General features: G+C 38.9%; 1 protein-coding gene across 2 annotated transcripts in view; it reads right to left on the bottom strand.

Moving 5' to 3' along the window:
- ECHDC1 (ethylmalonyl-CoA decarboxylase 1) overlaps nucleotides 1-7,373 on the bottom strand; it is a 49,565-nt gene extending 42,192 nt beyond the window's left edge. The window contains exon 1 of one of the 2 annotated variants that reach the window (XM_087444072.1): nucleotides 7,144-7,373. The gene's annotated coding sequence lies outside the window, so the exon portion shown is untranslated. Of the gene's footprint in view, nucleotides 1-6,371; nucleotides 6,461-7,143 lie in introns of those variants that run through there. The other variant, XM_087444073.1, reaches the window with a different exon arrangement.
- Between the last annotated feature and the right edge of the window lie 4,040 nt (nucleotides 7,374-11,413).

Genomic DNA, 11,413 nt, shown 5'->3' on the forward strand with positions numbered 1-11,413 from the left:
AACAAATGATTCATTTGAAATAAATAATTTTCCTGCAAATATTATTGCATATTATTCCCCATATTTAACTTATTCCTTTCCCTTGCATAGCCCCAGCTCTCAAAACTTAAGCATGGTTCAAAGACACAGGTCCCTGCTTTCCCAGAGGAGAGTAAAAAGTTCTGTCTATGGAAAGGAAGCACTTCTGAAATTATGGTCATTAGCATCTAGCATCACTAGAAAATGAGCTATTCTGGTCAAATAAACTATCTAACTGAAAGCAAAACCACCCAGGGCAAGGACAAATCCTTTTGTTGAAAGCTTTCTTGCTCTCAAGTACACAGAACTGTAATGTTAAATATTTCAATTAATTTTAAGATGCTTCTATTTATTTTCCTATATTGTACATTCCTAACCATATATCTGAAATGTACACCCCCAGAAGTACAAATCTATGTATACATTTTCAAAGAAATTGAAAAGTTTTAAAGTAAGGTGGCCTCTCAGAACTGGATCACGAACCTAAAGAATGAACCTGAAGAGGAAATAAAGTGATAAAGGTAGAAAATTTAAGTCTATGGGAAACGGAAGTGGGGGAAAACCTTCGAAAATAAAATGTTATTACTTATTAAGAAGTATGAAGTGGTTATGAAAAAAAAAAAACAGATTTTGGAGGCTTCCTAAGTTACTACCCAAAAGTAAATATCAAGTTGCCTCAAAATCTCTTAGCTGGGGGAAGAAACCTACAATAAAAATTTCAGGAGTTATTGAGAAATGACAAGCAGTGTGGCTTGAAATAAACTAAATGAGCTAACAAAACCTGTATCCTCATGACAAAATGTATTTACATTCCTAAACTCCAGCCTCGTGCTTCACCCCTTCCTCCCCGACCACCACTCTTTGTTTTCCACCTCCCCGTCACCATCCCTAGACCCAAGTTTGGTGGTCAAGGTCTGTGGGGAAAATAGGGAAACATAAGAAAGTGTATCATTCAAAATGGGTTCTGAAGCCTTTACTTTTTCAAAGACAAATTCTGAGAAACACACATAATGACTAGATTAGCAATTCAGATAAATATTTTAAGACAGGACAGTATTCTTTATTAGAGTACTTAAAGTAGATAATAGCTGCATTCTAAGAAACAAAAAAGGGTTCAATAGTTTCTTTTTGTAAGGGCCATTAAGGAAACTACACTTATGCGTAGGTTTTTATGGCCAAGAAATTCATACACTGGGATCCTGGTGTATAAACACACATGGGTATAACAGCAGTTGGTAAGATGTAATTGGTAACAACACAATGGGTATTTATTGAGTTCTTATGAGTTATCTCCTCTTTGCTACCTAGCTATTTCAGAGAGGAAAACAAATATCTTAACCTTCAAAAAATTTTCAGTTTTATCAGGGAAACAAAATATGCACACATAAGGCAAAAATAATTCAATTATCTAATTGAAAATAGAACAAAGTCCCTCATTTTATTAAGCTCTATTAGACATTTGCATCAAATTTAAAATATAGTCTTAACTTAAAATATAGTCATAAAAGGATATCTTTTTCTGTTCACCAGTAAACTTTTATCATGTTGTCTAACAATTTTTCTACAGGCAGAAATGGATCCAAAGACATTAAATCAGTGCATAGGATTATGATACTCTATTTCCCTTCATTCTTTCCAAGTTTTAAAATTCTAAGCACAAGTACAACAAAAATCAGGTAACAATCCAGTTCTGCTGAGGAGTAACCAAAGGAAAACAAACTCAGATCAGCTTTTCTTTCTAGTGTCTTGTTTTGCAGCCAATATATTGGCAGAGGGAGCTATCCTTAAAATACTCTCATCTTACATATTTTCAGAGCATCGTTTCTTCAAAACATTATGTGAGTGCTAATCTACTAACATGAAAATTATATAGCCCCACTCTGCTCCCCAAACAAATCTATAAAAAAACATAAAATAGGGCCCACAGTTCCCTTTTACAAATTCATTAAAGCTTTCCTTGTGTGCATCTTTCTTCTAGAGAGTAACCTACTTACTATCAAATTCTGAAACAACAGAAAAGCTCTCAACCAAAGTTCTCACTCTCTGCTTTTTCTCCAAATAAATACATACATTTAAAAAAACAATCAATTAATTTCTATAAACCTTTAAAACTTGAAACACTGTTTCAGGTAACTCCGTAGCTGTCTAGAATCACAAGTCTTTTGAATGGACAAGAACCTACTTTATATACAGGCTATCTGATTAAATCAAAACATTTATCAGCTAGTCATGAAATTGTGCAACACTTCTGTTCATCTATTACTTCTATAAAAGATTATTTTTGTTTACTGATTTGAAATTCAGGTTGTATTACAGTTGGCCAGAATGAAAATACAACACAAACATGAAGAATGAAGAAAACTATTGCCTGAGTCACCTTACAGGTACTCAAAAATTTAGGTTTCAAAATATGAGTGTGTTTTATTTCTATCATTACCTAGGTAATGGATACATGGGTATTTATTTTTGTTGTTATTGTTCTTTAAACTCTTCTTATACATTTTTCACTACATGTATGTATGCTACATTTCTCAATAAATTTTTTTTTAACTAAAGGGTATCATTTCAAATTTGGGGGGGGGGTGGTGATGTCTCTGTCTTTAACAATAATCTCTCCCAATCTTCTAAATTGCCAATTTCAAAACTAGTTTCTTAAGTACTCTATTTCCTCACATAGAAGATATTTAATAAAGAACACAAATATTGCATCGGTGGGCAGATAGGTGTCTGAAGTCTCCGGCAGGTCTGGCAACTAAGAAAGAGTCCTTATTAATTATATTTCTTAAAAATTGATGTACAACCAGAAACCAGATAACAGAGAATTAGAGATGATGCTCCTGCCTCCTGTAAATTACAAAGTTCTTATGGGCAGGGATTGCATCTTACTCACAGCCTTTAGCACACAGAGTTTTACATTTAATATTTGTGGAGCTAAATGACACTTATTGTGGTTATTGCTGTACAGGGATCACTGTACCTAACCATCATTTGCTAATCTAAATATAAGAACTCTGCAAAATAGAACAAATTTATTTCATTGTTGGATTTCTAGGAAATCCAAGTCCCGGATGAACAGCTACAAGTGTGCAAGGGTATCACAGCCAGCCAGAGAAGCAGGTTCTCCTTTTCACTGGTCTCTGGTCAGTTTGCCACAGGACCACCACTCCTCCGTCAGTCCTAACAGGAATCTCTGCTTCTCTTCAGAGAGGCCAAGAGCTCTGATTTTTCTTTCATGTTTATAAAACGGGTTTGCGTATAACACAACCTCTATCGGATCATTAATTAACTTTTTAAGAAATGAGGTTAAGTAATAGATAAGACATCACTCTACCTGGTTATAATATCTATAGTTGGAAACACATATTTTACAAGGGTCTGGTTAGTAGTATTCTTTGTCCTTTAACCATATGACTAGATTTCCCTCACAAGGCTGTTGGGTTAGGACTAGGCTGTTATAGTCTCTAACTTGCTCAAAATCAGAGGCAATTTGTGGGTACTGAGGTTAATACTTAGCAACTGTTAGTGGCAAACTTCAGTGGGGAATCCAAGACTTGACTTATTTTGTCCTACCTTCCCCCACTTCCCCTTCCAAAGGAAGATATTGGTTCTGAGCCAAAGACAAGTAATTTAGTCCAAGTACTATAGCTTTCTGTCGGAGGCAACAAAGTGAAACTCCTTCTGCCATTTTTGAGTTTCTTAGTTCTGTTCTCCCTCTTTTCCCTTTCTACTGGATTCTCTTTCTCTCCCCCATGTGGCATGTGTGGTAAAAGGAACCTGAGGTTGCCTTCACCTCAGGAAGTGTCCCATTTGAAGAAGGTCAAACAGAATCGGGCTCAGGGTTCCTTAGGCCTGCTTCTAGTCCAAGGAAAACGAACTCTCAAGGTCACTTACCAGGTCAGTTCACAAAGCTGGGAGGCCCACAGAGTCAGAGCCAAACACAGTATGTCCAGGCTTGCTTTTGCCTGGGGTACGCTCTATGCATGTTTTACCCCTGGGGATAAGTCAGATACAGAAGAGACAACTCAACGGAAAATTCAACTAGGGCAGAGGTCCTGATCTTCTCCACATTGATCATGACTTCAGTATAAAAGAAATGTGCCCAAGAAACTTGATAAGGATTTAGATGGCTACTCTCAAAAAATAAATTTGCGTATGTTTTCCACAATACTCTGTTTAGGAAAAAGGACAAAGAGTTACACTAGAAAATAAGGAATAGGGCTTATAAAATCATTAACATTTTTAATTATTATTGTGGGATAATAGAATCAATAAACAACATATCTTCTCTTGTTGTTAGGAGTTGTGTGTTCTCTCTTCACATATTACTCCTCTCTCCAAGATCCAACAACTCAAGCACAGTTAGTATAGACGCCATCAGGTCTCTATCTCCTTATCCTTAAATCATTACAAATTGAAATATTTATTTAACAGAGATATTTCACCTCATTAGCCATCTCTGCTCTATCTTTGATATGCTGATTTCCTCCAAGGAAACTGTTAACCTAAAAATAAAGAGCTGGAAATAAAGGCAGTAAGTGTTTATTTGGGATCAAAGAATTGCAATTCAGGAAGCACAGATTCAGGTAGAAACCCAAAGTGTCCACCCTACAGGAGAGGGATTCAGGGTTTTTATGGGGAAAAGGAAGAGGAGGTAAGTTGTATTAAGAAGAGTTCATTGGTGCTAGATGAGGTAAGGCTAGATTTGTACTTCATCGATTGGCTTAAGATTCAGTCATCAGACAAAAGGCAAGATTTGCACTTCACTGATTGGTTAGCAATTCGGTCATCAGCAAAGTTCAATCTCATCAGTCCTTACAAACAAAATATTCTCATTCTTACTGACTTCTTGGAACACTGGTAGTTTGGTCCAGTTTGGAAGATAAATAAAATAAGACATGCAAGGCAATTCCTCTGAAATGGCTGTTCCAGCTCTATTTTAATACAGCTCCACTCATGTCATCTTTCACAAAACCTTACAATCATGTATCCTTTTCTCCATTAATTCCATTTTTTCTCTCTTTCCCTCTCACTCCTGTCCCTCTTCCCCTACTAACTCTCCCTTCTTTTCTCTCCTTTCCTCATATTCCCTTGTTTGTGTTACAGAATAGCACCAGAAAAACTTGAGCACACGTCTTATGCCTACTAGGTTTACTGACCCCCAGTTTAGGAATCCAAGTCTAGAAATTTGATAATAGCCTATTATGTATACTTTCATCCCAATTCTAAATTCAGAGGCTAAATTAGACAAGAGTTCAGCGCTGAGGAGATGACAATGTTTTAGCCACCATTTAACTACTACAGTATCAAAAAGAACAAGCAAACAAAGCTTGAGATTCCGGTTTTGTATAAGCAAACAGTTAAGCAGTCAGCATTTTGAATTTGCTCCAGAATCATAAGGCAATGAAAAGGTTCTAAGGCATTTACACTTTTATAAACTTTCATTCAGGACAAAACATATGTTTAAAACTTGTTATGCAGGATGCTTTGCTGTCCTGCCACAAACAGATTCAGTATAGCTGAAGCAGCTCATACCCAAGCCACTGAAGGAGGAAAGAGAGCAGAGCCCGTTGGACACCAGAGATCAAAGGTGTCACTGTCTCCATTTTTTTTTAAAGTTATGCAGAGGTTGATCAAATAGTTCCCCTCCCTTCACAGGAAATAAGCTAGCCGTTCTCTTAAACGCTATAACCTGTTTCACCATATGCTGGAATTACTAAATTCAGAAACAACACAAATACATAAGAAAACAATTCGCCTAAGGCAGGTAGGAAATGAGAAATCAGTAATAGTCTATTTTGGACCATCAGTATATGACTCGTTTCTCAAGCTTTGATTCGGTTTGGGGCTGTCGTCATATAACCCACCGAAATTTCAACTTTCATTGCATGCCACACACACCCCTCTCCCCCACACAGCCAAAAATGAACTTGTTTCAGTTCCTCAAATCCTGAAGGTTTTCTCTTCATTCCAAGCCTCTGTATATGTGATCTCTCTTCTTGTTACACTTTTCCTTTCCTCAGAGTAACTCCAAGTCATCTCCTCTAATACTCTAGAATACATCAAATACTCTTACCATCTGCTCTGGCAACATTTACATCCTTTATTATCCCTCACTCACACTTTCCTGTAATTACTTCTTTAACCAAATCTACCGACTAGATTTAGGAGCAAGGGGGCATTTGCAGTGCCTAGAACAGTGCTTGACAAATAACGTGTGCCAATAACAATTTGGCATATAAGACTTAAGAATCCATAAGGCCACAAGATGCTTAAGAATCTATCCACAAACCAACCGTCCATCTACCCTGTTTATTAATCCCAATATTCACCCTGTTTCATTCCATTCCACTCACCATTCCGCTTTGCAAGCTGGTGTCTCTTACAGGCTGATCACTTTGCCCCAGCCAACAGTTACTCACTCACCCTACAGGTCAGAACCAGTAAAATGTCAAGAAAGGATCGGCTGTTTAATTTCTATGCTCCTCCCTCTCCCAGGAGATTTCACAAGTACATCTTTCCTCCCAAGCTTACTTCTTCCAAGAGGGTGCTAGGTCTTCACACAAGGAGTCCTCTTATTCCTGCCCACGTCCAGTGTATCTCCATACCTCCAGCCCCCAGAGCAATAGTTGATAAACAGTTCTCTCAATGTGGCTCTCAAATGTGGAAGCGAGGAAAGGAAGGGGGGAGCGGGGGACGGTCGATATAGATTTTCTTTCAAGGTTCTTATCCGTCTTTTCAACATGTAAGCAACTTAACCTGTGGTTTTAATCCTCTACGTCTGTGACCCGTGTATGTGTGTGTAGCATTAAAAGGATTATCGAGGCTCCAAAGCATTCTAGAATAAAAAATTCACACCAAAAATGAGGTTTTTTGGTGAAAAGTTGGCTGCACGAAACAAACAGTTAAGCAGGATCATTTAGCATATGGGTAGTGAGAAGCACAATCACAGAGGTCTTAGGAAACATTACCCAGTTAGCACAGGGCCTGGAAAGTATTTGGAGTTTAAATTCGTGCGTCGGAACCCTGCCTCCCTATTGTTTAAAAAACGTTCACATCAGCTATTTCTCCGCGTTCTCAGGAAGTCATCCTTTCCCCGCCCCCATCTTCTCCCCAGCCCGCGTTCACCTTGCCAAGTCCCACGCCCAGCAGAGGGCAGTGCGCCTGCGCGGGGGCTTCTCGGGGACCGCGCCGCCGAGCCCGGGCGGGTCGCGGTTCGATGCAGTTCGTGCGGAGAAACGCTAATGTCCGTCACATAACGACATGCTGGGGTTCATCTCCCTGGGGAGAAAGTCCAGCCCTACGGCCACACAGCCGGCAGGCCCTCTTCCCTCAGGCGGCGGCGACTTCCCCTTCCGCTTTCCCGCGCCCCCTTGCGCTCCTCTTCTGCTTCCCCGCAACGCCGTCCCGCTCCGCCGCTCCCGCCTTCCGCTCCCCCGTGTCCCCCTTCCTCTCCTCGTCCCCTTTATGCTCCCCGCCCCCCATTTCTCTCCCCGGCGTCCCCATTCCGTTCCCCTGCGGGCACCCGTGACCCCGTAAACCTCCCGTAAATCCTGCCGTAAAGCGCCCCATTCTCCTCCGGGTCGCGCGCGGTCGTGCCCCCCACCCCCCTTGTGTCGCGAGCGAGCCCAGCATGGCGGCTCCCGGGGGCCGGGCTGGGGGGGGCGGCTTGGGCTCTGCGACACCGGGGCAGCGCTGGGGCGGGGGAGTCGCCTAACCCTGCTTGTTTCCAGGCTCCCATGTAAACGGGGGAGAGTGGAGAAGAAGGAAGCCAGTTGAGGGAGATTTTGGAAGGGGAGGGGAGAGGAAGGTAGGAAGGCTCTACTTAAACATCTGTCTTTTCTGCGTTATTAAGCGGGAGAGGTATTTTTGTCTTTTTTTTTTTTTAACCAAATACTCAACATATGTCCTACATGTGATATCGTCTTGGTAAAGCTCAACAAGCTTAAAATTCTGCGGGATACCTCCAGTAGTCCCCTCTTATGGGGGAGAGGGGAAATAGGGGTATATGTTCTAAGACCCTCAGTAGATGCTTAAAACCGCGCCCAGTACGGAGTTTTGTATATACTATGTTTTTTCCCATACGTATATACCTATGATAAAGTTTAATTTATAAATTAGGCACAATAACAGATTAACAACAACTAATAATAAAACAGAACAGTTATAAGTATACTGTATACTGTAATAAAAGTTACTGTAGATCTTAGCAATTTCAGCAAATGATTTTTTTTGTTTGCTTAAGTCCAGAACTTCCACCTTTTTACTTAAAGGGAGCACTTTATGGGTTCTCTTTGGCATATCCAAATTGTTAGCGTCACTCCTCTTGCAGTTTGGGGCCGTTATTAAATAAAGTGAGGGTGACTCCAGCACAAAGCCCTGGGCTCCCTGACAGTCACGTGATAATGTGGCCGGCTACTAAGTGACTAATGGGCAGGTAGTATCTACTACATGGAGACGCTGAACATAGGGATGATTCACACCCCTGGTGGGAGGGAGCCGGAAGGGCTCAAGATTTTATCAGGCTACTCAGACTGGTCTGCAATTTAAAACTTATGAATTACTTATTTCTGGAATTTTCCATTTAATATTTTAGGACCACGGTGGACTGCAGGTAACTAAAAAGGCAGAAAGTGAAACCACGGATGAGGGGGGAAACTACTGTATTGTATGGGGCAGACAGGAAGTATAAAAAGGGAGGTCATTTTTTACCAGAACTGGGATGTTTTGTCAAAGAGGAGGAACTGAAGGTAGATCTTAGTAAATAAGGGACTTTCTAGTGGGAGGAGGGAATATGCCAAGGCACTGAAGCAGGGATGATAAGCAAGTTTTAGGGTACCGAAATGTGTATGATAGAGAAGAAGTGGGAAGTAAGTTTGTGCCTAGTCATCCTGTAACTGCTGGCTCAATCTACAAATGTTGGCTGACTATCTCTTTAATCATTTGAGTTTCCATAGAATACATATCCAGTTATTCTCCCCCTCCTTCACTTTACTCTCTGTTAAACTGCTCTTCGTCCTTTTACCCCATGTCATGTTCAGCACTCAAGACTCTTCAGTATCTACTCTTCCTGAGTGATTGGATCAAAGCAGCTTTCAGTCTTGAGGCACATAAACTTTTCTTTTCTATATCACGTTTAATTACTTTTTTTGCACTTCTATAACTATTCCAAAAGACTTTGTGAACCTTAAGAAGTACTTTGTCCCAACTTTATAACTGGATAGGTCACCATTCATTTCTAAGGAGTTGAATGTCCAGAAAAACCCAACTGAGTGGTAAAAGTGGATATTTTTATCAAATACTAAAGGCATCAAGGGGCTACAACTTGTTACTTTGTGGTTTTCAGCTCTCTCTCTCTATCTCTATCTTTCTGACACATCATCACTTCCTAGATAGTAAGAGATGTTCCCTGGTATCCTCCCAGCTATTTTTAAAAGATTGTGTAATTCTCTGTTGGCTAAAGTAATTATTTTTTTCTGTTTAGGAATATAATGTTCCTGTGCACATACAGAAAAGTTAAAAAAACAGCAAAAATCTTCCATAATCCCGTCACAGAGATAACTGCTAATATTTGAGCATATTTTAAAAATACAGATTGATAAATTCTATCTGTAGCAATATCTATATCTAGTTATATGTATCCACATGGATGTACATATGTATACACATGTAAAATCTATGTAATACTTAAGAAAATAAAATATATGTGTTTCTCCACATGGATAAATATTTTTAAATTTATGTTTAATGATTTGTTAATATTCCCCCCCCCTCCCTTTTTTTAGGTATGCCTCTTGTAAGCGGCATTTTGCTTAACCCAATCTTAGAGTCTTTACGTTTTAGGGGAGTTTAAACCATTTACATCCATGTAATTGATTTGTGACCTATTTTTACCTTAAGGTTTATACATAATGCATGCTGTTTCATTTTGTCTGAAAGGATAATATTTTCAAATTGTTAACGTATGTATTTTTTTAAAAAATATTTCTCTTCCACTCAAACACATATCTCAATGCTCATTACCTCATGGGAGTGATGTGGATGGGAAGAAACCTGAAATAGCCTATGAATATCTTTGGTTTTATTTTCCATAAGCCTGTATCTTTTGGAGAATCTAGAAGATTGCTAAATAAATAAAAGAGACAGAGGATTTGTGGGCATAAATGAATGTCTTGGCCAGTAATAGGTAACTAGAGAAGGCTTCAGGAACAGTAACAAACGTGTTGTCTTTGTCAGGTCTTTGGTCACTTAAGAAAACTAAGTCTTCTCGTGGAAGCAAACCAGTGCCCATCAACAGATGAATGGATAAATAAGATGTGGAATGGAATACTACTCAGCCATAAAGAAAAGATAGAAGCGTGCCCTTTGTGACATCATGGATGGGGGGTATTATGCTAAATGAAGTAAGTCAGACAAAGACAGACAAATACCGTATGATTTCACTTGTATGTGGCAGATAAACACATAGATAAGGAGAACAGGTTAGTGGTTACCAGAGGGGAAGAGGGTAGGGAGAGCGAAAGGGGTAAAGGAGCACGTATATATGGTGACGGATAAGAACTAGACTATTGGTGGTGAACATAATGCAGTCTACACAGAAACTGAAATACAATATACACCTGAAAACTACACTACAATATGACCTCAATAAAATAATTTTTTTAAAAAGAGAGAAACATTTGGAAAGAGACCATAATCTTAAAAAGTTTTTGTAAAAAAAAAGCCACTACTGTATCATCTGTTACAATATCCCTAGGTAAATCTTTGTGATTAAAAAAAAAAAGAGAAAACTGAGTTTTCGCTACTAAAAGAGCTCAGTTGTTCTGGGTTGTTTGTTTTACAACCGTGTAACTTCCTATATTTGCCTGTGAGTTTTTAATAGTCACTTTGGGAGATTGTTAAATAAGTGTTGTTCCACAGTGACCTATGATCCTATTTGACCAAGTGTTTTAAAACTTTTTCATATTTTTGACAAACTTCCCAAAATCAAATTCTAAATGAAGTCTTTTTGACCTCAAACTAACTTTGGGATCCCTGGAACATCTCAAAAGATTTGTTCTCTCTCCTTGTAAAAGAAAGTTGTTAAACTAATTAGGCTTACTTGATAAGTTAAATTACATGGGAAGAATTGTCAAATGAGAAGTAATACTAAGCCTTCTTTATGTTGTATTTGTAGAGATATGTTACAAGTATTCCAGAAACTGTATGAAACTCCTGGATGTCTGATATGTCCTGGTATAATGTTGTCAGTTGTAATTCCAGTTATTATCTTAAAATGTTGTATATCCCAGGAATAACTACATTTCCTTATCAAATGAACTCATCAGATCTTTTAACAATTAGCATTTTTAAAGCCTATTGTCATTTAAAACCAGTTATTGTTTTACTCTGATGCTTT

The sequence above is a fragment of the Ceratotherium simum genome, chromosome 19 (genome assembly GCF_057802395.1).
Source record: "Ceratotherium simum simum isolate JZ-2026a chromosome 19, ASM5780239v1, whole genome shotgun sequence".
In the NCBI taxonomy this organism is placed as follows: domain Eukaryota; kingdom Metazoa; phylum Chordata; class Mammalia; order Perissodactyla; family Rhinocerotidae; genus Ceratotherium; species Ceratotherium simum.